This window comes from Oryctolagus cuniculus, chromosome 12 (assembly GCF_051225735.1).
Source record: "Oryctolagus cuniculus isolate XC-2025 breed Fujian yellow rabbit chromosome 12, ASM5122573v1, whole genome shotgun sequence".
Lineage (NCBI taxonomy): Eukaryota > Metazoa > Chordata > Mammalia > Lagomorpha > Leporidae > Oryctolagus > Oryctolagus cuniculus.
This window is the reverse complement of record NC_142878.1, coordinates 32,558,535-32,584,990: the sequence shown is the minus strand read 5'-3', so window position 1 is coordinate 32,584,990 and position 26,456 is coordinate 32,558,535. Positions and strand designations below refer to the sequence as shown.

Below are 26,456 nucleotides of genomic sequence, written 5' to 3'. Positions count from 1 at the left end.
TTGTTAAGGATAATGAAATATCCTGTGACATGGAACAATCTACTAACATAATTCTAAACCAGTTATTTTCATTATTTGAAATGGAAAACCTTCATTAAAGAGAACTATAATTTTCCATTTAAATTATACACCATATTTTTAGAAAGATTCATCCTAAAATAATTAACCTATAATGACCTCAGTATATTTATGTATATTTATCTGTGCAGATTTCCATAAAATAAAAGCTAGAACTACAGGCAGTGACTATTCTTTTAAAAACACTGGAGGATGTGTTTAGCCTTGTGTCCCACATCACAGTACCATGATTTGATTCTTGGTACCAGCTCCTGACTCCAGCTTCTTACTAATGTGCACACTGGGCAGGAGTGGTGATGGTTCAAGTAATGGATTCCAGCCATCCACACGGCAGGTCCATAGCCACAAGCTATTGAAGTATTTTGGGAAGTGAATCAGTGCATGCAATTTCTCTGTCTCTCTCCATTTCTCTTTGTAGTTTTCCTCTGTCAGTCAAATAAATATATTTTTATAAGAAAAGAAGGGCCTATGAGAGATCATTTTAAAAAACAGAGAACCCTGAAGCTAGTCCTCTACTGTCATTGGTGCCTTCATTCCCCAATGCAAGAACTTATGCCTACATAGGAAATAATATTAAAAAACTAAAACTTCCAATTGGGTTAATTTACTAAGTCACATTTATTAAAAATGTCATCTGGTTTAGTTTCTCTATGAGAAATCTGCAAACTGTCACCCATCCTTGGTCCCAGGTATGTAGAGATTTGCAGAACATTTTCTTAATCACACCATTAATCTGTGTATATGTCATGGGAGCCCACATTCCAGGCCTATGGATATCGTCAACACTATTATTAAGGTACTCTACCTTCCCTAACTCCTATATGTGCATATGTTGGCTAAAAAGTGTTTCATGAAATTAAATTCCAGAAATTGAGCATATTCTTGGTGTTTTCAAAGTATGTCACATGTTTTCAATCATTGAGATTTTAACCAGGAATTCAGGTAAAAAGAGAATGAGCTATGACATCCAAGATTTATAATTCTGCTTGCTGTTAATAGAAAACAGATCAATTGGACACTATGAGAAACAGTGACTTGATCAGCCCTTGTCCTGACTGTTGGTGTACAATGTAATATTTTATCCATTTTAGTATTTTTTTTGTTCTAGTACTATTGGTTGAATTTTTTTTTGACAGGCAGAGTGGATAGTGAGAGAGAGAGACAGAGAGAAAGGTCTTCCTTTTGCCGTTGGTTCACCCTCCAATGGCCGCCACGGCCGGCACGCTGTGGCTAGCATACCGCGCTGATCCAAAGGCAGGAGCCAGTTGCTTCTCCTGGTCTCCCATGGGGTGCAGGGCCCAAGCACTTAGGCCATCCTCCACTGCACTCCCGAGCCATAGCAGAGAGCTGGCCTGGAAGAGGGGCTACCGGGACAGAATCCAGTGCCCCGACCGGGATTAGAACCTCCGCTAGGAAGAGGATTGCCTAGTGAGCCACGGCACCGGCCAATTGGTTGAATTCTGTAATTAACACACAATTATTCTTAGGTGTTTAAATTTAACTGAAAAGTGATCCCTGTTAAATATAAGAGTGAGAATAAGAGAGGCAGGAGATGTACAATTTGGGACATGCTCAATTGGACTTTCCCCAAATGGTGGAGTTAGAAATGTGCCAGGGGATTCCAATACAATCCTATCAAGGTTGCATGTACCAATGCCATCTCACTAGTCCAAGTGATCAATTTCAGTTCACAATTGATCACACTGATAGGTCTAAGAGTCAAAGGGATCACACAAACAAGACTAATGTCTGCTAATACTAACTGATAGAATATAAAAGGGAGAGAACGATCCAACATGGGAAACAGGATACACAGCAGACTCATAGAATGGCAAATGTCCTAAACAGCACTCTGGCCTCAGAATCAGCCCTTAAGGCATTCAGATCTGGCTGAAGAGCCCATGAAAGTATTTTAGGCATGGAAAGCCAAGACACTCTCTCAAAAAACAAACAAACAAACAAACAAACACCTAAATGAAAGATCTCTGTGAGTGAGATCCCAGTGGAAAGAACGGGCCATCAAAGAAGGAGGTACCCTTCTCTGAAGGGAGGAGAGAACTTCCACTTTGACTATGACCCTGTCGGAATTAGATCAAAGTCGGCAAACTCAAAAGGCTTCCATAGCCTTGGCAACTCATGACTAGAGCCTAGGGACATTACTGATGCCATAAACAAGAGTGTCAAATTATTAAGTCAACAACAGGAGTCACTGTGTACTTACTCCTCATGTGGGATCTGTCCTTAATGTGTTGTCGAATGTGAAGTAATGTTATAACTAGTACTGAAACAGTATTTTACACTTTATGTTTTGTGTGGGTGCAAACTGATTACATCTTTACTTAATATATACTGAATTGGGATCCCTGTTAAACATAAGAGTAGGAATAAGAGAGGGAAGAGATATATAATTTGGGACATGCTCAAGCTGACTTGCCCCAAATGGTAGAGTTAGAAACATACCAGGGGACTCCAATTTAATCCCATCAAGGTGGCATGTACCAATGCCATCTCACTAGTCCAAGTGATCAATTTCAGTTCGCAATTGATCATAATGAAAGGACTAAGAGTCAAAGGGAGCACATAAGCAAGTCTAGTACCTGCTAACACTAACCGATAGAATAAATAAAGGGGAGAGTGATCCAACATGGGAAGTGAGATACTCAGCAGACTCATAGAATGGCAGATGCCCTAAATAGCACTCTGGCCTCAGAATCAGCCCTAAAGGCATTCGGATCTGGCTGAAAAGCCCATGAGAGTATTTCAGGCATGGAAAGCCAAGACACTCTGGCAAAAGATCTCTGTGAGTGAGATCTCAGTGGAAAGAACAGGTCTTCAAAGAAGGAGGTACCTTTCTCTGAAGGGAGGAGAGAACCTCCACTTTGACTATGACCTTGTCTAAACAAGATAAGAGTCGGAGAACTCAAGGGGCTTCCATAGCCTTGGAAACTCATGACTGGAGCATAGGGAGATTACTGATGCCATAGACAGGAGTGTCAATTGGTAAAGTCAACAACAGGAGTCACTGTGCACTTACTCCTCATGTAGGATCTCTGTCCTTAATGTGCTGTGCATTGAGATTTAATGCTATAACGAGTACTCAAATAATATATTTCACTTTGTGTTTCTATGGGGGTGCAAACTGTTGAAATCTTTACTTAATGCATACTAAACTGATCCTCTGTAAAAAAAAAAAAAAAAAAGAAAAGAAAAGAAAAGAAACTATCAACTCCCAACTTGACTCTCACTGGGATTAAACATGACAATAAGTCTGATCTGATTTCATCATCATTAAAAAAAATCATCTATTATTTTTCACTTTATGTTTCTGTGTGGGAGCAAACTGTTGAAATCCTTACTTAATGTATACTAAGCTGATCTTCTGTATATTAAGATAATCGAAAATGAATCTTGATGTGAATGGAAGGGGAGAGGGAGTGGGAAAGGGGAGGGTTGTGGGTGGGAGGGACGGTATGGGGGGGAAGCCATAGTAATCCACTATTCGTACTTTGGAAACGTATATTCATTAAATAAAAGTTAAAAAAAAATATATACTGAATTGATCTTCTGTATATAAAGATAATTGAAAATGAATCGATGTGAATGGAATGGGAGAGGGAGTGGGAGATGGGAGGGGTGCGAGTGGGAGGGAAGTTACAGTGGAGGAAAGCCATTGTAATCCATAAACTATACTTTGGAAATTTATATTTACTAAATAAAAGTTAAAAAAAAAACAGATCAATGGATAGATGTCTTAGTCTGTTTTGTGCTTCTATAATAGAATGCCTGAGATGGAATAATTTTATTTCTCACAGTTCTTGAGTCTGGAAAACTTAAGATCAAGGAACAGCCAGCTTTGGTGTCGGGTTTCAGGACGGTGCCTTGTTATTGGCAGAAAGCAGAAGCCCAGAGAATCCACTCCAGTAAAAACAAAACAAAACAAAACAGCATTTATTTATTCATGATGGGGAGCCATCATGACGTACACACTCCCCATTAGGCAATACCTCTAACATGGCTGCACTGGAGATTAAGGTTCCAATACATGAATTTTGGGAATACATTTAAACTATAGCAACACGTATCAATTTTCATAGGACAAAAGGCAGCAGGTAATCTCTACATAACAAAAACTGCCAGTTGAGTATGATCAATGAGTTTTGGTTTTGTGGCGTGAGTACGGTTAATCAGATTGATAGAGTTCAGACATGACATTTCTCATTTCCTAATAGAGTATGCTGCAAAACAGATTTATAACTTCTGAGACTTGAGGTATATATGACATTATTTCTATGAAATATTTGTGTTACCATAGATCACAGCTTTGAATTTGAATATCTTTTACACAACTATTACTATTTTCCACCTCATCTCAAATGTTTACTGTTATAGACTTTAACTGATTCTTAATCTCTTTTAAAGCACCATGAGCACTAAGCCATTTACCATGTTATATATCATATTTTATTTTCTGAATTTTTCTAAAGACTACCAAGGCAGTTTGAAAAATAGATTGCATTCACTTTCAAATAGTACATGATAGAAGTTATAATGCAGTAATTATTCATACTGTTATTATCATAAAGGAAGTACCACTAAAATAAATTAATAGGCACATTTCTATGTTTCTATTACAAACATTTCATATTTTAGTCTACACTTCACTTTATTGGAACTTCTGGTTTTAAAACATGCTTACTGATTAATGCACTGATTTTATATCCTTATTAACTCCTCATTCTATAATACAGAGAAATGCAATCTTGAATCTCAGACATAGAGTCAAATCCAACATGGCACAGATGTAACTGGGAATATGCTACTGACAGTGATTCTGCATGCTTACTGAGTTATTTCACTTTATTTTGCTGAAGCTAAGAAGAAACATTGCATCATAGCTGTACTTCTTGACCAGAAATGTGAGGATGACAGTAAACAGTTTCAAACTAGCCTCAAAAAAGGTATTTACCTCATACCATAAAAGTCCTAATCAATACTGAAAGCTTAATTGACAGTTGTTATAAGATATTCACACTATTTGTATTTATGAGTCTCATTTCACAAATATTTTAGTTACTTTCCTAAGTAACTAATTAATGATTATATTGAATTCCTTATCTTGTACTAAGAATACAAACCCATTTTAATTTATAATATTGTTTATCTGGGCTAAGCAATATTTAAAAAAAGCCTTATTCAACTGTATTGATATATTGTAATATTTGTTAAGTAAATACTTTTGAAAGGGAGAAAATTCTTTCCATAAGATAGCATAAGCAGAAGAGATCTGTTTATTCTAGATATTATATGGCATTGTAGATTTATCTTCATTTTTTCTAAAGATTTATTTTATTTATTTGAAAGAGTTACAGAGAACGGTACAGAGAGAGAGAGAGAGGTCTTCTCTCTGCTGGTTCACTCCCCAAATGGCCAAAACATCTGGAGCTGGGCCAATCCAAATCCAGGAGCCAGGAGCCAGGAGCAAGGAACCACTTCCTAGTCTCCAACGTGTTGCAGGGGGCCCAAGGACTTAGGCTATTTTCCTCTGCTCTCCCAGGTGCATTTGTAGGGATCAGAAGTGGAGCACCTGGGACAAACACCAGCGCCCATATGGGATGCCAGTGCTGCAGTCCTGGGTTTTTACCCACTGTGCCACAGCACTGGCCCCTATCTTCACTTTAAAAAGTTAGAGTACATAAGAATAAACCAGAAAGTGCCCATAATCTTCTCCCCTATATAACTACTGTTGAAACATAAGTGAGAAATTCTACAGTTTTACTCGCTATTTCACTTTTTAAGAACATACATAAAACTAAATTGTTATTCTAATTTTTCACTAAAGTTATAACATTAATTCTTATGGATGTTTCTGTAAATGCTAAAATTATATAAAAATCTGTAAATAAGCTATTAATTTTTCAATGGTTATATCACCTCAAACTTGTATTACAGATGATTTTTCATTCACTTATCATAGATAAATTACATTACTCAAGTGCTTTCTACTATATATCAATACCACAATTGGTCAAGCAGGAAACTGAATTCTACCCACTACTTAATTAATTAGTTAATTAGTTAGTTAATTTTGAACAAGAGGCCTCATATGAGCAAATTCAGGAATGTCACTGAAAGAATTTTAATGGTAGCAAAAGGGATGATATCAATTAAATTAGGTAGCTACTGAGATTCCTTTTTTCCCAGCCTATTCTAACTTTTAAATCAGTGTTGCCTAATAGATTGAAACAAAATTAATTTTAATTTACATAATAAATTATGGTTATTAATTTTGTGTCAACCTGGCTAGATTACAATGCCCAAATATGTGGTCAAACATGATTCTGACTATTTCTGTGAAGGTGTTTTTAAGATGAGATTAACATTTAAATGGATGAGTTTTGGCTAAAGCAGATTAGCCTCTATAATGAGGGTTATCCCATTGGTTGAAGGCCTTAATGGAATAAAGTATGACTTTCCATGAGGACCAACGAATTCTGCTTGCAGACTGCTTTTATACTTTTCTGTGGGCCTCCAACCTGCTGTCCTATGCTGCAGATTTTGTATGTGTTGCTCTGCAGTTGTGCCAGTACATTTCTTAAAATCTTTCTCTCTCCTAGTCTCCTCTCAACATATTTAGATACATAGTTAAATACAGACAGAGTTAGAGGTAACCATAAAAATATACATCTTTTATATCTAAATATGTATTTTAAGAGAGACAAAATAGGATACTATATATGTATATAAGAATATGCAAATATATAATCTTTCTATTTATATATATCTATGTATGATGGTATCTCAAAAGATTGTGGAAAAATGGAGTTAAAGACAAGTGTTATGCTACTTTGGAAAAATTTCTGGAATCTATGCATTATTCTTTTTATACTGTATATTCCATGAGTTTTTTGACATATAATCATATATAATTATACACATGAATATATATGTACAAGCACATATATACTTTATGTTGGTTTCGATTTATTTCTCTGAAAAATCCTGAATACTGACATAACTTGTAAATATAATTAGCTAGGAAAGAAGTTTAGTTTCACATTATGAATTTGATTTGAGTTACACACTTTAAAAAGTAGAGATTAATTTGTATGTAGATGAAATACACTTTTATGATAGCATGACTCCATAACTAACATAAGATGCTGAATGAATAAATGAAAGTTGTATTTATGAGTCTCATTTCACATGTATTTTAGTTACGTTCCTAAGTAACTAATGAATGATTATATTGAATTCCTTATCTTGTACTAGGAATACAAACCCATTTCAATTTATAATATTGGTTATCTGGGCCAATCAAGATTAAAAAAAGCCTTATTCAACTTGTATCAATATATTGTAATATTTGTTAAGTAAATGCTTTTGAAAGGGAGAAAATTCTTTCAATAAGACAGCATTAGCAGAAGAGATATGTTTATTCTAGATATTATATGACATGTAGATTTGCCTTCATTTTTTCTAAAGATTTATTTTATTTATTTGAAAGAGTTAAAGACAGAGAGAGAGAGATCTTCCATCTGTCCTCTCAAGAAAGCTATTTTTATGGACAGTAATACTATTTTTTGAATTCTCATTTCTGATTTCTATAGCCATTTTGTTTACAAATAAATGCTTAATAAAACTTATGTAATTCATGACCGCTGAACCAACACTTCTACATTTCCATTTGGTATCTTGTTTTTGTCTTACATAAATTACATGACCATGAGCATTTGGTGCAGCAGTTCAGACACCCCTGGGGGTACTTACGCCCATGTCTGATTGGCCAGGTTCAAGTTCTGCTCTGCTCCTGAGACCAGAAAATGCATACCCTGAGAAGCAGCAGTGATGACCCAAACACTTAAGTCCATGACAATCTCATGAGAAGCCCAGATTAACTTTCAGACTCCTGGATCTGACATGGTCCAGCCAAAGCATCTGGGGAGTGAGCTAGCTAATGGAAAAATCTTTGTCTCTCTCTCTCTCTGTCTGTACCTGTCTTTCAAATAACATAAATATTTAAATACATTTGTTTAGCATTTAAAAATATATAACTTTCTCTTGTGTCAGGGCTTCACTGTCAGACCTGCCTGATGTCACATTTTTCTGTCTGCTTATTTTTTTTTCAGTCCAAGGCCTACCCTTATTTTCAGTAGAAGATACTACTGTCTCCTAGCATATTTATTTCTAAAAAATGTCATTCTAAGTATTTACTCTTCTTGTCAATATTTACAAACATCAGATTAACAAAAATAAAGTAATATTACATTCAATGGAGAATGATATAAATATTAGACTTACTTCAGTACAGGATCAAGAATCTAATCCAATAATAATGGTCTGTCTCAGCACCCTGGCCTCAGAATCAGCCCTTAAGGCATTCAGATCCAGCTAAAAAACCCATGAGAGTTTCTCAGGCATGGAAAGCCAAGACACTCTGGCAAAAACAAACAAACAAACAAGCAAACAAAAAAACCTAAATGAAAGATTTCTGTGAGTGAGATCCAAGCAGAACGAATGGGCCATCAAAGAAGGAGGTACCTTTATCTGAAGGGAGAAGAGAACTTCCATTTTCACTATGGCCTTGTCTAAATAAGATCAGAGTTGGTGAACTCAAGAGGCTTCCATAGCTTTGGCAGCCCATGACAAGAGCCTCAGGTGATTACTGATGTCATAAATAAGAGTGTCAATTGTTACATTAACAACAGGAGTCACTGTGCACTTACTCCCCATGTAGGATCTCTGTCCTTCATGTGTTGTACTATGTGAATTAACAGTATAACTAGTACTCAAACAGTACTTTATACTTTATGTTTCTGTGTGGGTACAAACTGTTGAAATCTTTACTTACAACTGATCTTCTGCATATAAAGATAAATGAAAATGAATCTTGATGAAGAATGGAATGGGAAAGGGAGTGAGAGATAGGATGATTGCGGGTGGGAGGTGGTTATGGGGGGAAAAAGCCGCTATAATCCAAAATTTGTGCTTTGGAAGTTTACATTTATTAAATAAAAGCAAAAAAAATAATGGTCTGTTTCCCATTTTATTGAATATGCCTTACTTTGCTCCCTTTTTCTTTCCTCCCCTTCATAGTTTAATTTCTATAAGATTGTTTATATTCTCTTTTATATTACTTCAATTTGAGTTCTCCTTACACCACAATTTGATATCCACTTTTATCATACATAAAATAATTTTCCCTCCAAAGTTATCAATGAGAATTTTTTTCATTGTTTGACTTCACAATTTAAATTAATAATTGATTATTTATTCTGCTAACCAGTAAAGTTAGGATAGACCAATCTATTTTCCCTCTCTAACCCTCTGGCTGGTGTTTTACTACCTTGTGTTTCCTTTTCTCATAAGTAGACTCAGTTGATATACACTGATCTTTATTTTGGATTTCTCAACTTTTCAGTTTCCATTCTTACTCTGGTACCTCAACCAGTTTAATGACTTCTTCCACCATGCACAATCAAATCCCTCATTTTATCCCTTTTTATGGGAGCTCTCTGTTGCCCAATTGCTTGCATAATATCTATATCTGGTATATTTCAAGCATATATGAAGGTACTTAAACAATTAATGGAAAATGGAATTAACAGGTGTTTATTTTGGAGCAAAAAATTATTGGAATCTATGTATTTTTTGATAAGACATATTTTCTAAGAATTTTTCAAAGATCCCTCCTACTACTTAGAATGTCCACAGCTTGTCATTAACTCCAATTTATCAAACACATTCTTCTTTCAGAAATCTCCTTGAAGCACACCAGCATCTGGTTGTTCAAATCAATGACCTGTAAGCTATATTTGACTCTTCCTCTCTTCTTTGTCCATTCAAATAAATTACGATATTTAACACTTTGTTGCCTTTCATGTCTTCTGCCAGCACTCAGGACTCTATTCTTGTCAGCGCCTGAAATATTATCTCTTTGTATATGAGGGTATTTTAAAAAGTTTATGGAAAATGCATATTATAATAAAACCATGCCTAGTGTCAGATATTTTTGCATCCAATCTTTTAATTCTATTTTCTATGAATTTTAGACCATTTTATAGAATAAATCTAGGGGCAAGTATTTACTATAGAGGTTAAAACAGAGCTTGACATCTGGACCCCATATCAGAGTATCCAGATTCTCTCTTTTTTTTTTTTAAGATTTATTTATTTATTTGAAAGGCAGAGATACAAAGAGGGAAGGGGATGGAGGGAGTGAGACAGGGAGAACCCAGGAGCAGAAGCTTCTTCCTGGTGTCCCACACAGGTGCAGGGACCCAAGTACTTGGGCCATCTTCTCTTGCCTTCCCAGGCACATTAGAGGGAGCTAGATTGGAATAGAGCAGCTGGGACTCAAAATGGAGTCTACAGGGGATACTGGCACTACAGGGGAAGGCTTAAGCTTCTACATCACTGTGCTGCCTACCCCTCACTCCCCGATTCTTTACATGACTTTGACTCCAACTGCTGACTCCAGCTTCCTCCTAATGCAGACACTAGAAGGCAGTAATGTTAGCTCAGGTAATTGAGACTCTGCAACCTTCTTTGTAGACCTTGATTGACTCCTTCACTCTTAGCATTTGATCAGCCTTGCCCCAGCTCTTTGAATATTTGGGGACTGAAGCAGGAGAGGGAAATCTCCCTCATATACATCCACATACATAACATATGTAATTACATAATTTGAGAGACAACTATAAGATGATCATGGTTTAAGATATAGCAAATCATATTTTCAATAATGTATTCTGTTATACATTGACAATCATACCTGTATACATTAACAGTGCATGCCAACCATTGCATTCATCAAATCAAACATTTGACATTCTGTGATAAGAACTTTTGAGATCCACCCTCCCTAAAATGTACAGCACTCAACTGTCACTGATATTCACCACACTGCATAAAATCCCAGAAAGATCAAAATTTTCTTCCTATCTAATTGAGGCTGTGTACCTTTTGATCATTATCTTCTCATTCTTCCCACCTTATTAATTCTTCATTAATAATGAATTTAATCATTCATTGATGTTTTCCCTATGAAAGAGAATCCCTTAAAATAAGAGGATGAATTGTATCTTCTATATTGCTGAATTCCTACTAGATTGAATAGTGATTGCCTTCTAGGCTGTAAGCACTCAACAATTATTTCAAGTTAATTAATTTTATTTAAAAACATTCATTGAAATAACAGATTTTCATGTCATAAGCAGATTTCCTTAGAAAAGCAATCATATTTTCTTCTAGAAAAAAGTTATTCAAAATGTATACAAATCCTGTTATTATTTTCCACTGGACTGAGATCAAATTGACCATCATTTCTTCTACATTAGGCTGATTATGTAATGAGAATTGGGAAGACAATTTATTGAAAAACATCTAACCTGTAAGTCATACTAAACTAAATTAAATACATTCTTAAAGTAATAAATTACCATCTGTTCACTTTTTCTAAGGGATAAACTGTTTGAAATTAAGTCAGTTTCAAAGGGAAAGATGATGTGATGCTGAAGAGTTACAGAATGTGAATTAGGCAGTTTACATTCTATTCCTTATCAAAAGAATACATAAATATGGATATATTAGTGTTTAACTCTCTATATTCTGTTTCCCATAAATTTTATTTTAAATATTTTCAGTACCAAAGCCCAGAAAAATAAATCAATCAGCACAGGATAATTTAATGGTTTAGAAAATATTTTGATTAAATGACATTATAAATCATCAAAACTATTTAAATTTTTTCTATATTTCTGTAATTTCTATATAGGTATTTTATTTATTTATTTATTGACAGGCAGAGTTAGATAGTGAGAGAGAGAGAGACAGAGAGAAAGGTCTTCCTTTTTCCATTGGTTCACCTCCCAAGTGGCCGCTATGGACAGCACCTTGTGGCCAGTGCGCTGTGCTGATCCGAAGCCAGGAGGCAGGTGTTTCCTCCTGGTCTCCCATGGGGTGCAGGGCCCAAGGACCTGGGCCATCCTCCACTGCACTCCCGGGCCACAGCAGAGAGCTGGACTGGAAGAGGAGCAACCGGGACAGAATCCGGTGACGTGACTGGAACTAGAACCCTGGGTGCCGGCGCCGCAGGTGGAGGATTAGCCTATTGAGCCGCGGTGCCGGCCTCTATATAGGTTTGATTATTATCTGTGAATAAAATATAAGTACATAAATGAAAGGTAATACTTTTGCCTAGGTATGAAAATATAAAATTGATAATATTTTCTGGATCATTTCAAACCTTCACTTGTTTTTCTCACCTTTCATGTCTTAGCTCAAATTAAGATATATCAAAAATTCTTTTTTAATAACATTGTCATATAAATAAACTTTTTATTTTACCTGTTGAAATCTATTTTACCCTTCCCATAAAATATCAGGGACTTTAAAAAATTCCTTTATACTCTTTAGGAACAGCCAGAATTAGCCAAGCTACGATAACATCCCTTGCTTTCCTCATTCCTCTATAATAGTTGAGGAACTAGTGATACTGCTATTCTTGCCTTTTCTGGCACCTCATCTCAGGAGAATATTAATGTGTGTTATGTAACCATATTGTCAGATGGCACAATTATTTTGCTGTCATTTTTTCTTTTGCCCACCTGATTATATGAACTTTCCTATCCCATGGACTAGAAAATTTAACTCAGATTCTCAACACTGATATATTCTGAAGCTACTTCTAGTACCAAATGCCAAAAAAGTTATGAATTAGTGTAGAAGAAATAAAACAATATGAGTTTTATAACAAAATACAGTTTATTCATCAATGAAAGTGCATGCTTACCCATGTGTTGAATGGCTGGAGGAATGGTTTCTAGGTTAAGAATCCAGAAATCTCTCCACAAACTGGCATGGTTGCTGCCCCCTCTCTAACCTGTCCTGGATTTAATGTGAACAAAGCTATGACCATGCCACTGCTGAGTTGCCTCATTTCTTAATACCCATTAACATGTGAATTGAGTCCTTCTAATATGTCACTATAGCAGGCTTGAAAACACAAAACAAGGGAATAAACAATGGTCCATGGAGTGTGACCCACTCCACATCAACTGCTTCTGGATACGAGGAAATATGGAGAGTATGTAACATAATTTTGCTGAAGGAAAGCCTCACTCACACCCTGGGAGGCAGTATATTTTGATTTTGGCTCATCCACTTGCACCCCGTCACCTACCTGGGAGCCTTGTATGGGTTTCCTGCTCCTGGCTATTGTGAGCATTTGGGGAATGAACCAGCAGATGAAGGAGCTCTCCTCTCCCAGGCTATGTTTCTCTCTCTTTCTCTTTGTCTCTCTCTTTCAAACAAATAAAGATTTTCAAAGAAAATATAATACTTAATAACAAAAATTCTAAAGTATATAGAGACCAACTTAAAAAATGTTTCATTAAATAGTTTTGGGAAAAAGCATTACCTAACCGATTTATATAATTGGAATAATGTATCGCGTTAGTAGACATCAAAACTTATCATGAAGAGGGGGATTCTCTACTTACACATTTTAAAATAAAAAATATTAATAAAAATTGTTATCAAACATTAATTTTGTGTATACTCTGAAAAAAATCATTCCAGACTGATATAACATTATACAAATCCAAGAACATCTAAGCAGTATTTTACAAAGAAGAACAAGGAGGAATAATTACCACAGCACTTTTAAGGTAAAAAAATAGTAATAAAAACTTTGTAAAAAATAGTATAAAAAAACAGGAAAAATAGGGATATGTATATTTTTATACCGCAGAAATGACATTATTTTCTAATTTCAAAAACAAAATACAGAAAACTAAGAATGATTATAATTCAGTGTTGAAAATAACAGAATTAGATATTTATTTCATATCATATACAAAAGTTAACTATACTTAAATTGAAATCTAAAAGAATAATTTTGGTAATTCCATTTTATTTATCATAATTGATTCATTAAACAATATTTCAAAGATTTAATATCCAGGATGTTTAGGAACTCTAAAAATTCAATTCAAAAACAATACAATGCACAGTCAAATTAAGAAATGGGCAAAGGATCTGAAAAGACATTTCTCCAAAGAAGAAAAACAAATGGACAACAAATTTATGAAAAAAAAGTCATCACTAGACATCAGGAAAGTGCTAATCAAATCACAAGTAATCATCTTACTCAAATGAGAATTAATATTACCAAAAACATAAAAAATAACAAATCCAACATATATGTGGAAAAAGGAAATTCTTATCTGTTTTGGTATTAGTGCAAATTACTATAGCCATTATAGGAAACAGTATGGAAATATTTAAAAATTTAAAATTGATCTATCATATGACCCTCTGGAAATATAGTTGAAGGAATGAATTCAAGGTATGAAAGAAATATATGCAATTCTATGTTATTATAGAGATATTCACAATAATTAATAGGTGCCCAAGATGGACAAATAAAGACAGACCAAGTACATATATACATACTAGAATATTTTTCAGCCATATAAATGAATGACAGCCTGATATTTGCAGTAAAATTTAAGTTCTTGTGATTACCAAAAGGGTGGAGAAGGGTAGATAGAGGATATAGGTACAAAACCACAGATAGATAGAAATACCAAATTTTAGTGTTCCATATCCCAGTGGGATAACTATAGGTCATAATAATGAGGTAGGGATTGTATGAAAAACTAGAAGAAAGGAAGTTGCAGGTTTCATACATAAAATTACCTCTGGACTGTGACTCACTTTACTGTTGATTATATGAAGAATCAGACATTATTTCAATTTTTTTTTTTCTATGAAATCTAACCCTCACAGAAGAGGAGAAGAGGTAGACTACTAGGATACAGAGCCTATGGGGAATTCTGTGAAGATTTTAAGAATTTGCTCCTGTAGTTTGAGGCACACAATAGACTTGAAGTTTGGCTAACAGTTGCGGGAAAATAAAACTGGGAACAGTGAGACAGAGAGACAGAGAGAAAGGCCTTCCTTTGCAGTTGGTTCACCCTCCAATGGCCGCCGCGGCCTGTGTGCTGCGGCCGTTGCACTGCGCTGATCCGAAGCCAGGAGCCAGGTGCTTCTCCTGGTCTCCCATGGGGTGCAGGGACCAAGGACTTGGGCCATCCTGCACTGCACTCCCAGGCCACAGCAGAGAGCTGGCCTGGAAGAGGGGCAACTGGGACAGAATCCGGCGCCCCGACCAGGACTAGAACCCTGCATGCCGGTGCCGCAAGGCGGAGGATTAGCCTAGTGAGCCACAGCGCTGGCCTATCCCTTATTTTCACATTAAGGGTTGGAAGCAGACTAGAGGTGGAGAAGAGGAATAAAAGTGCTAGTCCAAGAAATACTGCACAAAAGCAAAAGCACGGCCTGGATCAAGTCCAAGCTAGAGGGGATCAAATCTTTAAATAAATTAGAGATTTTTGTAAATATTTAATGGAACTAACTACATATATTAATAAATGGCCTAAGACTATCAGGGGAAGAAAATGACCAACGAATTTATTATTCATTTCCTTATTTTCTGGCATGAGTTGTATAAATAGGCATTGGGATTTACCTTAGATTTGTCTGAAGTCTCATGTGGACGATTTGAAAGGGTAGTAGAGATAGAAGTGCTGGAGAATGAAAAAAATTCCCTCTTTTTCAATTCATTATTTCAAATTTATTGTTCAATTACCCAAGATTATTATTCAGATGAGGTAAATAATGTGTATTAGTCAATAAGATCACAATGAACAACAGAATTAAATAGTAGACATGAATATGGCAAGACAACTGCTGCTGAACTGGAAAAGGAAATGGACTTTAACATATTTCAATCGTAGTTTTAATCAGAGAAATGCAGATGAAAATAAATTTGCATTTCTATTCCTTCCATATAATCATATCTCCTAAAGCATAGGCTTTGTACACTAAATAAATGCCTATTTAAAACCTTTGGCTGTCTCACAGGCACCTCATCCTATGCTCTAGTAATCATGCTTGATTTTTAATTTTGTTTTGTTTTATCTCAGTAACTGGGAATAATATCCTCCCACTTGCTAAAGTCAGAAAATCATATCAAACTTGCTACCATCCCCCTTTATTCATAATATTAGAAAAGATCTTTATTGTATTGTCCAATGCCACCTATTTATTTATTTAAAGAGGATTCTACTTCTTTAAATCTCATTAAATCTTAAATGCCATTATCACAATATAAGGAACTCTTACCTCAATTAGGCTAAATTTCACATCATTGCAACTGCTATTCTCTAAGGTAAGAAATGCACACTTTTATTTGTTAACAAAATGCCACTTTCTACATAGACAGTTAAAAACTTTTACACACAAAAAAAATTTTCACTGCTTTTCAATTCCCTTCAAAGCATTCCCCAAATACTTTAATACTGAATTGCAGTCTCCTCATAATTTACCTCTGCTTCCCTCTCCAGGCACATCTTACTCCCTTTTTCAATCTTTCTTTCATATTTTATTTTTCTTTTAAATTTGACAGAAAGACAAAGCTCTCATCGGCTGCTTCACTCCCCAAATGTCCACAATGACCAAGACTTGGCCAAGCTGAAGCTGGGAGCCAGGAATGTAATATGGGTCTTCCTCAAGGGTGGTTCAGGGGCTGAACCACCTGGGTCATCACTGCTGACTACTAGGCTGTATATTAGCAGGAAGCTGAAGTCAGGAGCCAGGAGATGGTGCTGAATCCATGAACTCCAGTGTGGAATATGGGCATCATCACAGGACAATTGCCAGCCCCTTCAATCTCTTCACTGTGTTGCTCTTTCTCTACCACTGAACTTTTATGCAGTCTACTGCTTGTTTTGAACACCAACACTGTCGCTCCCCCTCTTCGTGGAGGAACGACACAGGACCCTGTGCTGTTCTTTTGTCTGCTCGGCCCTCCCCGGGTTTGCTGCTGGTTCTTCCCAGGTTGGCTACCGACCCTTCCACCTCCGTGGAAGGGCGGTTCCCCCTGCTGCTTTCCCTACTTCCGCGGGGGAGCGGCACACCGCCGGCCGGCTCTCTCGGGGGCTGCACAGGTGTTCCTTCAGATAGATGTTCCCCTTAGATGTTCCTGGTGCATGTTGTCTCTCTCCTCCTTTATAGTCCTCTTCCACCAATCCGTGCTCTGCTACCCACACACCGAGCGCGCCACTCTCCTCCAATCAGGAGCGGCTCCTGCAGCTTGTCAAGTTGGTGAGAGGCAGCTGGGTAGAAGCTGTTCGCTCCTCTCCCAGCGCCACATTGTGGGAGAGCAGATGCATAGAATAAGTCTTAATTCCAGTAACAGTATAGTCCGAGTTGCTCCCCACACAACACTATCTAATTTCCTTGACTTCATTTATAGAAACATTATGAGAACAGAAGTAAGCATTGTGGAGGAGCGTATGGTAAGTTACCTCTTGTTCATAGCTGTGTCCCCTCACCCACATACCCTATTTTCAGATTCATAATGCAAAAAGAATTAAAATAATGGAGAAACCATAAATAAATTAGAAGAAAATACTGATTCTTTTTCTAGTGGTTTTAACTTCAAGATAGGGTTTCCCTTTATAAATGGATTTTGGAAATGTCATCAAGATGGTTTCAAAAACTCCAATTCAACAGATTTTTATTAAGCTTTATTTTGTTCAAGAAACTGTTCAAGTGCCTGAATAAAATACTGAATAAAAAGACATTATTTTCACACTCAGGAGAAGTACATCCTGCTAGGAAAGAGAACAGCAATGGATATGGTATTTGTAGAAGATACTTGATATGTTGAAGCCAATAATGAAATAACTTAACCTAAAAATAGAATCTGAGGATGGGAAATCTGGAGATTCCTTTGCTAAAAAACAAACAAACAAACAAAAAACCCTTCAGTTAAGAAGGATGATAATAGTGATGGAGAATAGAGAGAAACAAAAGAAAACTTATGCAAAGCTGGTGAAGGAAGCCAGGTAAGTAAGAGATACTTGAGGGCCTTGGGCAGAACTTGGGAAGAGGCCTGTTATGAAATGATATGAGACACTAAAGTAAAGGCTTATTACTCAGTCATTGGCTTGGCTTTATGTTAAAGATTATTGAAAGACAACAAATGATGCTAATCTCTGATCTGGGAACATGTTTGGATATGCAGTTTGAAAAGATCACACTGGTTATTTGTATAAAGGAAATATAATATAATATGTATAGGTGAGGTGATTTTAGATTATCTCTGATAGATTTACTTGGTAGACAGGGATGATGACTGGGAAAGAGACTGGAAAACTGGCAAAAATTTGAATGCACCTACTATAAAGAAATGGAAAACTAAAGCAATAATCCCCTAGTAAGAGAAGATAATCTGTCTTTTTAGTAAGTGAGCTCTATTGCTAAAAGATCTTAGACACTGAGTCTGTGGAAAGGCAAAATCTGTATTATTAACACAAGACCAATAATAGGATCTAGACAACAAATGAAAAAAAATGGCTTAAGTATAGCAGGAAAATAAATGAGGCAACCTTTCTAGACTGAAGGAATGGTCAAGACGGTCAGTCATCTGTCCACTACTGTGGTGCAATTGAGGCCTTCAGAAACAAAGTGTAGGTCAGAAGAATCATTGTAGAAGAGAAAAAAAAATCTGATTGAGAATATGATTTCAACATAATACTGTGTGGAACACTTCCTGAATCACATGGGTTCTTTTGGTTCCTTCCTTCCTTCCTTCCTTCCTTCCTTCCTTCCTTCCTTCCTTCCTTCCTTCCTTCCTTCCTTTCTTTCTTTCTTTCTTTCTTTCTTTCTTTCTTTCTTGACAGGCAGAGTGGACAGTGAGAGAGAGAGACAGAGAGAAAGGTCTTCCTTTGCCGTTGGTTCACCCTCCAATGGCTGCCGCGGCCTGTGCGCTGCGGCCGGCGCACTGCGCTGATCCGATGGCAGGAGCCAGGTGCTTCTCCTGGTCTCCCATGGGGTGCAGGGCCCAAGCACTTGGGCCATCCTCCACTGCACTCCCTGGCCATAGCAGAGATCTGGCCTGGAAGAGAGGCAACCGGGACAGAATCCGGCGCCCCGACCAGAACTAGAACCCAGTGTGCCAGCGCCACAAGGCAGAGGATTAGCCTAGTGAGCTGCGGCGCCGGCCCTCATTTCTTTTTTGTCATTGTTTTTTTTACATGTGAATTATGAAACACTTAGTTCTCCTTTGCTTGATTTTGGAAGTAGGACAATCAACTGATAGACTAATTAAGTCAGACTTTTACAATAGGGAAGAGGAAAGTCAAATTAGTGATGCTGGATATTTTATTAATTTGATCATTAATATGAGCTGCTTTTTAAAAAGATTTACATATGTATTTCAAAGGCACACACACTGAGATGAGAGAGAAAGAGAGGGAGAGAGAGAGAGAGGAGAGAGAGAAAGAATCTTCCATCTGCTGGCTTATTCCCCAAATGACTGCAAAGGCCAGGGTTGGGCCAGGCTGAAGCCAGGAGATTGGAACTTTATCCGGGTTTCCCACATGGGTTGCAGGGGCCCAAATACTGGGCCATCTTTTGACGCTTTCTCAGGAATATTAGCAGGGAAATGAATTAGACGTGGAGCAGCATGGATTTAAATCCATATAAAATGCTGGCCATTGTAGTGGTGGCTTAACCCTTTGCATTACATTGCCAGTCCCTAATGTGAATTACTGAATGGGAACATAAAGAAAAAATGTCATTGAAATGAATTTTACCTCATACAAAGGTGGTATATTTCCACAGTGATTATATCTGTGTAATTAATTTTATGTGCCATTTTTTAAACTTACCTCTAATTTTTAAAGTGTCTGCAATAAACTTGCATTGCTGCTTTTGTTATCAAAAATAATTGTTGATTCTTCTTCAGACAATGACTGAATATGTTGTTCGAAGCTACTTCTGCTGAGAACAACTAGAAAACCCGAGGGGAGAAAAGCACACACATTGGTTTGATGGCACTGGGGAGCCATGAAGGCAGGGAGCTTTGCTAGAATGACATGAAGCAAGAGAGCTGATCTCAATAGCTGGATTTGCTGTTCTCCTTGAAGCAATCATAAATTCTAAAGCAGAGGTATTGTTATCAAATCTTGCAGGCAAGTGGGCTTACAACAGCTGGAGGGAAACAATGAAGTTCACAGGATGTCATGAATGAGGATTCTGAAAAACAGCTGAGGCTCTACTTACGACAGAAAATGCTATACCTAGAAGTATGGGAGGAAAGGAAAATACACAGTTTTCAAAAAGAATGAAGCTCAGCTTTGACTCAGTTCTGCCTGTGGAAAAACTGACTGCTATAAGTAATACAGGTTTTATCAGGAAAGGGATACCATCACCCAGAGCATTATTTTCAACTCATTATGATACCTATGCTCGCCATTTAATAGAAATTATATGCATACAAAATTAGGCATTAAAATGGAAATAACTGAGGCTTTGATTTGCATTTTTGTTACAATTTGTGATATTGTACTTTTTCATATACCTGGTGGTCATTTGTGTTTTTTCTTTGGAGAAAAGTCTATTAAAGTAATATGCACATTTTTATCAGTTTCTTTTTTTATTATTTTGCAGTTAAATCGAAGGAGTTCCTTATATATTTTGGAAATTAACTCCTGTTTGAGATGTTTTCAAATATATTATCCCATCCCATAGATCACCATTTCGCTATGTTGATCATTTTTCTTTTCCGCACAGAAGCTTTATAGGTTGATGTAGTCCTACTTTATACATACTCTCTTTTGTTACCTCTGATTTGATGTGATATCCAAAATATCATTGTAAAGACCAACATCAAGAAGTTTTCTCCTTCTGATTCCCTTTAGTTTTCTTCTAGGCATTTTACAGTTTCTAGACTTTGATCTATTTTGAGTTGATTTTTGTGTGTGGTAGAAAAGATTGGGATGCAAAATCACTATTTTGCATGTGGATATCCAGTTTTGGCAGCATCATTCCTTGAAGAGACTATTTTCTCTCCAAAGGCATTTTTGGCACTCTTGGTGAAGATCAGCTTACAATACACACAAGAGTTTACTTTTGGATTCTGTTGTACTTCATTACTCTATATGGCTGCCACGGTTCAAGTACCATAGCATGTTAACTACTTTATCTTTGTTATATTAGAAACATCTATAGAACACCATTTCTCTTCACTATTTACAGTTGTTTGTAAAGGGTATTTTATTTTTAATACAAATAAATGAATGAATATATTACTTTTTTATTAATTTTAACTACTTTAGTGTACAATTATAGGAGTGTCACTAAATTTAGCTTTAAATTAACTGAAAACTTGGATGAATCAAGAATAATAAACATTTAATTTTTTTCTTGTTTACATGTGAAGTGTAACAGATACCTGGAAACTTTTATCAGAAGGAAGTCAGTACATTCAAAAATAGTGGGAGTTGAGGGAAGAACAAAGGCTAGCATTTCAAACGATGAAGCAGGTATAAAACATATGAAATGAGGCCAGAAGTAATTGGAAATGGAAATGGAAATAAGGATGAACGTCAGTAATAAAGAAAAAAAGAGATTAACAGGACTCAAAACTCTGTTTATAGACCTCAGAAATTGCTAATATATCCTCTATTCTTATTTAAAATTTCTTCAAATTATAGGATCAAAACTACTTTATATTTCAGTTACTGGCTTAAAATAGCCCTTTTTGTCATTTCTTAATTCTACATAGATTTATATGTTATGCAGTCTGATTTCAAAATGTTCGGTAAAAGGTGAGAGTGTTTCCTTCCATCTGACATGATCAGATTCATTTTTTGCCTTTGCTGTTTAAGTTTTACTGAAAGAAAAAATGTTATTTATTCCCATTTTCTTCTGTTCTAATAAGCTTTGCCTCTGGCTTGTATTCTAAATTTCTCATCATATTTTATATACCCTGTTTCAGGACAAAGTTTATAGCTGCTCAAGAAGAATATTTTAATGTCAACTTTATAATAGTAGCTCTAATATCTAAGAGGATAAAACCTGGTTATGTTTAAATTAGTTATTAAAATATAATTGCATTACTAGTAAACCATTTCAGGCTATAAAAATCTCCAGATTCATACTGTCACCACGCATATTAAGGTGAAACGGGTTCTTCACAGGAATAAATAGCCCTTTTGTTGTTTTCTGTTCTCTCAGGAATAAAATAGCTTTTGGAATTATACTGTATTGATGTGAATGAGCACAGGATGGGAAAAATCACATGTATTTACAGATAATAAGACTTGTAATCCTTGGGGAGATTAATCTGTCGATTTAAATAAGCAAGCCTTGAGAAAGATCCTAGTGCCAAACCAAACTAGGCTAGGATGACACTGAACATTTTAAATCCAAGGAGACAGTTGACATTCTCAGAATAATCCTGAAACAGGCCTTTTGGTCCTCAGAAATATTCTGTACTGTTGTTCTGCCCATTTGTTGAAAAGTTTTTCATTTTCAAAACAATAGGAGCAGCACAAATTATGTAAACCCTGTAGAGTGATATTGATTTTGCAGAATAATTAGTTCCTCTAGAAATAATTTCAATAAATTTTAATCTCTTGATAAGTAAAAAGTTACTAATGAAAACAGCTGTGCATTGGTTTTAATTATTCTTATTTTATTGCATTTTTGTAATTACTTTTTAGAAATAAACTATGAATAAGTATTTAGAATTTTTAAATTATATGATGAATCATATTCTATTTTATAAATTTGTAGCTAAATAAAGATATTGGTACTATAATACTAGAATCTTGAGCTTTAAGATCTTTAAAATTAAGAAAACTACGAATCAGTGATAGGTATGCGGAATTAGCTGTACAGCTAGATAAATTGGAGTTTAACAAAATTTTACACAAAATCTAAAGGAGAATTTTTATGTCAATAATACTTCTATAAAATTTAAAAGTGAAATGGTAATGAAACACAAAACTGCACAGTCTATATGTGAAGAAAATGAGGAAAAGTCAATATGTTGATTGAGCATGTTTTGAGGAAGTAGGGACTTGTTAAAAGCTGTTCCTCAATTTTTTTAAACTGTTAACACTGATTTTGTTAGTCAAACATCTGTATGACTTTTGCTTCAATTTATGAAGTCGTCATCTCTTATTGCTCTTGCTCTATATCATTCACCGACTGAATTGTCAAGAATTTCTCTATTTATGAAAATTGGAGTTATTACAGTATAAGTACCAAACCAATTAATTGCTTTGAAGCCTCTTAAATGATATTCCTTGAAATATTAAGGACCCTTAATTGTTTCCATGTCTACCTCCCATTTATTGATTGGTTGCTCTTCAAATATTTAGATATACTTCCCAATATGTGACAATTTAACTTTGATTATTAAACATTAAAGAATTTTTCTTTCTTTTGTCTTTGACATGTACTTCCCTTTTTAGTTCGTCAAATGGATTTGCTTTGTATTCCAATAAAGTGTCTTGAAGAAATTATTTAAATAAATTGTTATTATTTTCAGGACTTTACTATTTATATAATTACTGTCAATTTTATTGTAACTATTTTCAGATCTTACAACTTAATTTTTCCATTATATATGATCATGTATTCCTACTTAGGGATTAAGCTCCACTAGTAAAGACTTAACCTTTTCTTACTAGCTTTCAAGCATGAGCACCTAGCATATACCTTGTCACATTAAATAATATGCATGAAAGAAAGAAGCAAATTAGTTACCTTTATTCATACTGCATCATACAGAGAAAGTCTGAATAACTTTCATCTCCCCAGTAATGTTAAAGATAATTAATCATCACGTTCTCAAATTACATAGACAGCATCACAGAACACTGGAGAGCAAGGACTACAGAGAGAGAAAACAGGATCTACACGTTAACGATACGTGTGATCTTAGACAAATTATTGTTTTATGTTTGGTTTAATTCTGTGTAAAATGGGTATGGCAATCAAATTCTGTTGTGAGGATTAGATATGTTTTTTTTTAAAACTTTTATTTAATGAATATAAATTTCCAAAGTATGACTTATGGATTACAATGGCTTCCCCCCCATACCGTCCTTCCCACCCACAACCCTCCCCTTTCCCACTCCCTCTCCCCTTCCATTCACATCAAGATTCATTTTCGATTATCTTAATATACAGAAGATCAGCTTAGTATACATTAAGTATGGATTTTATAGTTAAACAGATAATCTTGTCTGTCACATGGTTAAGTACAACATAGCATTTGCTATGGATTTTCTTCTACATGTTATTTTATTACTCAAAGTAGAATACGTTTGCTTTCTTCTTTATTTGGTACCTTAAAAACTGTATGTGCCCAGCAGGTGTACATTATTTCAATATAATGTGATGTTTTATTTTCTTGTGTTTTATCTGCCTGTTATTTACTATAATTAATTTCTACATTTTAATTTTCCATATTTTAGGGAGTCAATTTCATTAAAGTTCTCACTTGCCAATAAGTGCTCCAATTTTCTTATGTTGGTTATTTTAAGAGTTTTTGTTATAACCTGGCGTGCCCTGAATTTTATTTCTAAACTGTTTTGGCCAAATATTTCATAAGAAGATAAAATCATTTTATCCAATTGTACAAATATCTTTACTCATGACCTTTCTGAAACTTATTTTTAATGTCTTAGGCCTTGCAGAAATTCTTTTACAGATTAGTTTAAAAACCACATAGTTTTGAAGAGGAAATTGACAAACAAACATTAAGTACCCAAATTGGAAACGGCTAGGAACCAGGTGCTCTTTTATTACTGAACTTATTTTTGGTTTCTCCTTATGCCCCAAACTAATCCCTGATTTCCAAGAAAACTTAGTTTTACTTATTTATTATATTCATTGATTAATTAGAGAGCTAACTTCTGAATCTGTACGAAAGCAATTAACATATATTTAAAATTCAGCATATTTTAGAAAAGTCTAAGATATCTAAATTAAGAAGCAAACAAGAAGACTGTTGGCCTCAACTAAGATGTTATTGTATTTTAAAATACCTTAAAATATTGAAGGGATAAATAACTGATTCACTGTTGCTGTGGATTCATTCTGAGAGGAGGAGTACTGTGGGAGTAAGAGGCATAGAGTCACCACACAGACACCAGGGTCGGTGAAAGCGGGCCAGAGGTGAGCAGCCCACAGACTCCTTTATTTCAGTTGATAAAACAGCTTAAATAGCTGAGGTAGCCAATCCGGCCATTTGCGGTTTACGCCCTAACCAATCACTGCCTGTTGCCAAGCAGGCTCCTTTGCCGGGTGGATTCTGAAGCCATTCCTGAGTAACTGACACTCCCTTGCCAGCGGCCATCTTGGCCTGGCCTTCTCATTCCACCACAATTCACTAAATGAAACTAAACAAACAAAAATATTTAGCTTCTGCCAGACAGACATATTTTCTAATATCAATAGACAGCATAAAAACCTGTATTTGGATACCAATACTGTAAAATATTTAATATAAAGAAGAATGTATTACTGGGGCCAGTGCCACGGCTCTCTTGGCTAATCCTCCACCTTGCAGCGCTGGCACACCGGGTTCTAGTCCCGGTCGGGGCGCTGGATTCTGTCCTGGTTGCATCTCTTCCTGTCCAGCTCTCTGCTGTGGCCTGAGAAGGCAGTCGAGGATGGCCCAAGTGCTTGGACCCTGCACCCGCATGGGAGACCAAGAGGAAACACCTGGCTCCTGGCTTCGGATCGTATCAGTGCACCGGCCAATGCGGCCATTTGGGGGCTGAACCAATGGAAGGAAGACCTTTCTCACTGTGTCTCTCTCTCACTGTCTAACTCTGCCTGTCAAAAAAAATTAAAAAAAAAAAAAAAGAATGTATTACTGGATCAGAAATTGCAATCTTAAGAAGGAGTTTAGGTAAGTTACACAAGTAATAGTTTCTTTTTTAAGAGAAAAAAACCTGATATTTAAAGTAATGATAAAAGACACTGTAAGTAAATTTCTCAAGACAATAATAATATGAATAGTTTGGAAGTGCACTTTTATGTCAAGAATAATCTAAAACCCTGATTTGATGTGTAGCAGTAGTGTTTTCAGATAGCCTGGTTTGATTATCTTCTAGGAGGAGGGCAAGTGTATTTCCAGACTCACGTAATATGTAGGTCAGAAGTAGTTAGTTAAGATCCCCTTTGGTTTCTAAACTTAGGGAACCATTGATGGACACAATTCCTGTTCTCAATAGCCTACAGGCTTCTTGTAGTAAAGCATAGTGTTTAATAGTATGGACTCTAGACTCAATGCCCAGTTCGTTTTTTTGTGTGACCTGAAGGCTAACACCCTTCTGTTCTTTGCTTTTTTTTTTTTTTTTCTTATCAAAGAATGACAACAATTGTGCCAACCTCACAGAAAACATTTTGATGATTAAATAGGATTTAATGTGTAAAATAATTTGAACAATGTCTAGTACTAAAGACTCAACAAGAAGTAATTATTACGGTGGCATATGAAA

At 35.8% G+C, this 26,456-nt stretch overlaps 1 pseudogene; it reads left to right on the top strand.

Annotated features, from left to right (window-relative positions):
- Positions 1 to 10,436: 10,436 nt before the first annotated feature.
- LOC100350935 (protein-L-histidine N-pros-methyltransferase CARNMT1 pseudogene) overlaps positions 10,437 to 26,456 on the top strand; it is a 31,866-nt pseudogene continuing 15,846 nt past the window's right edge.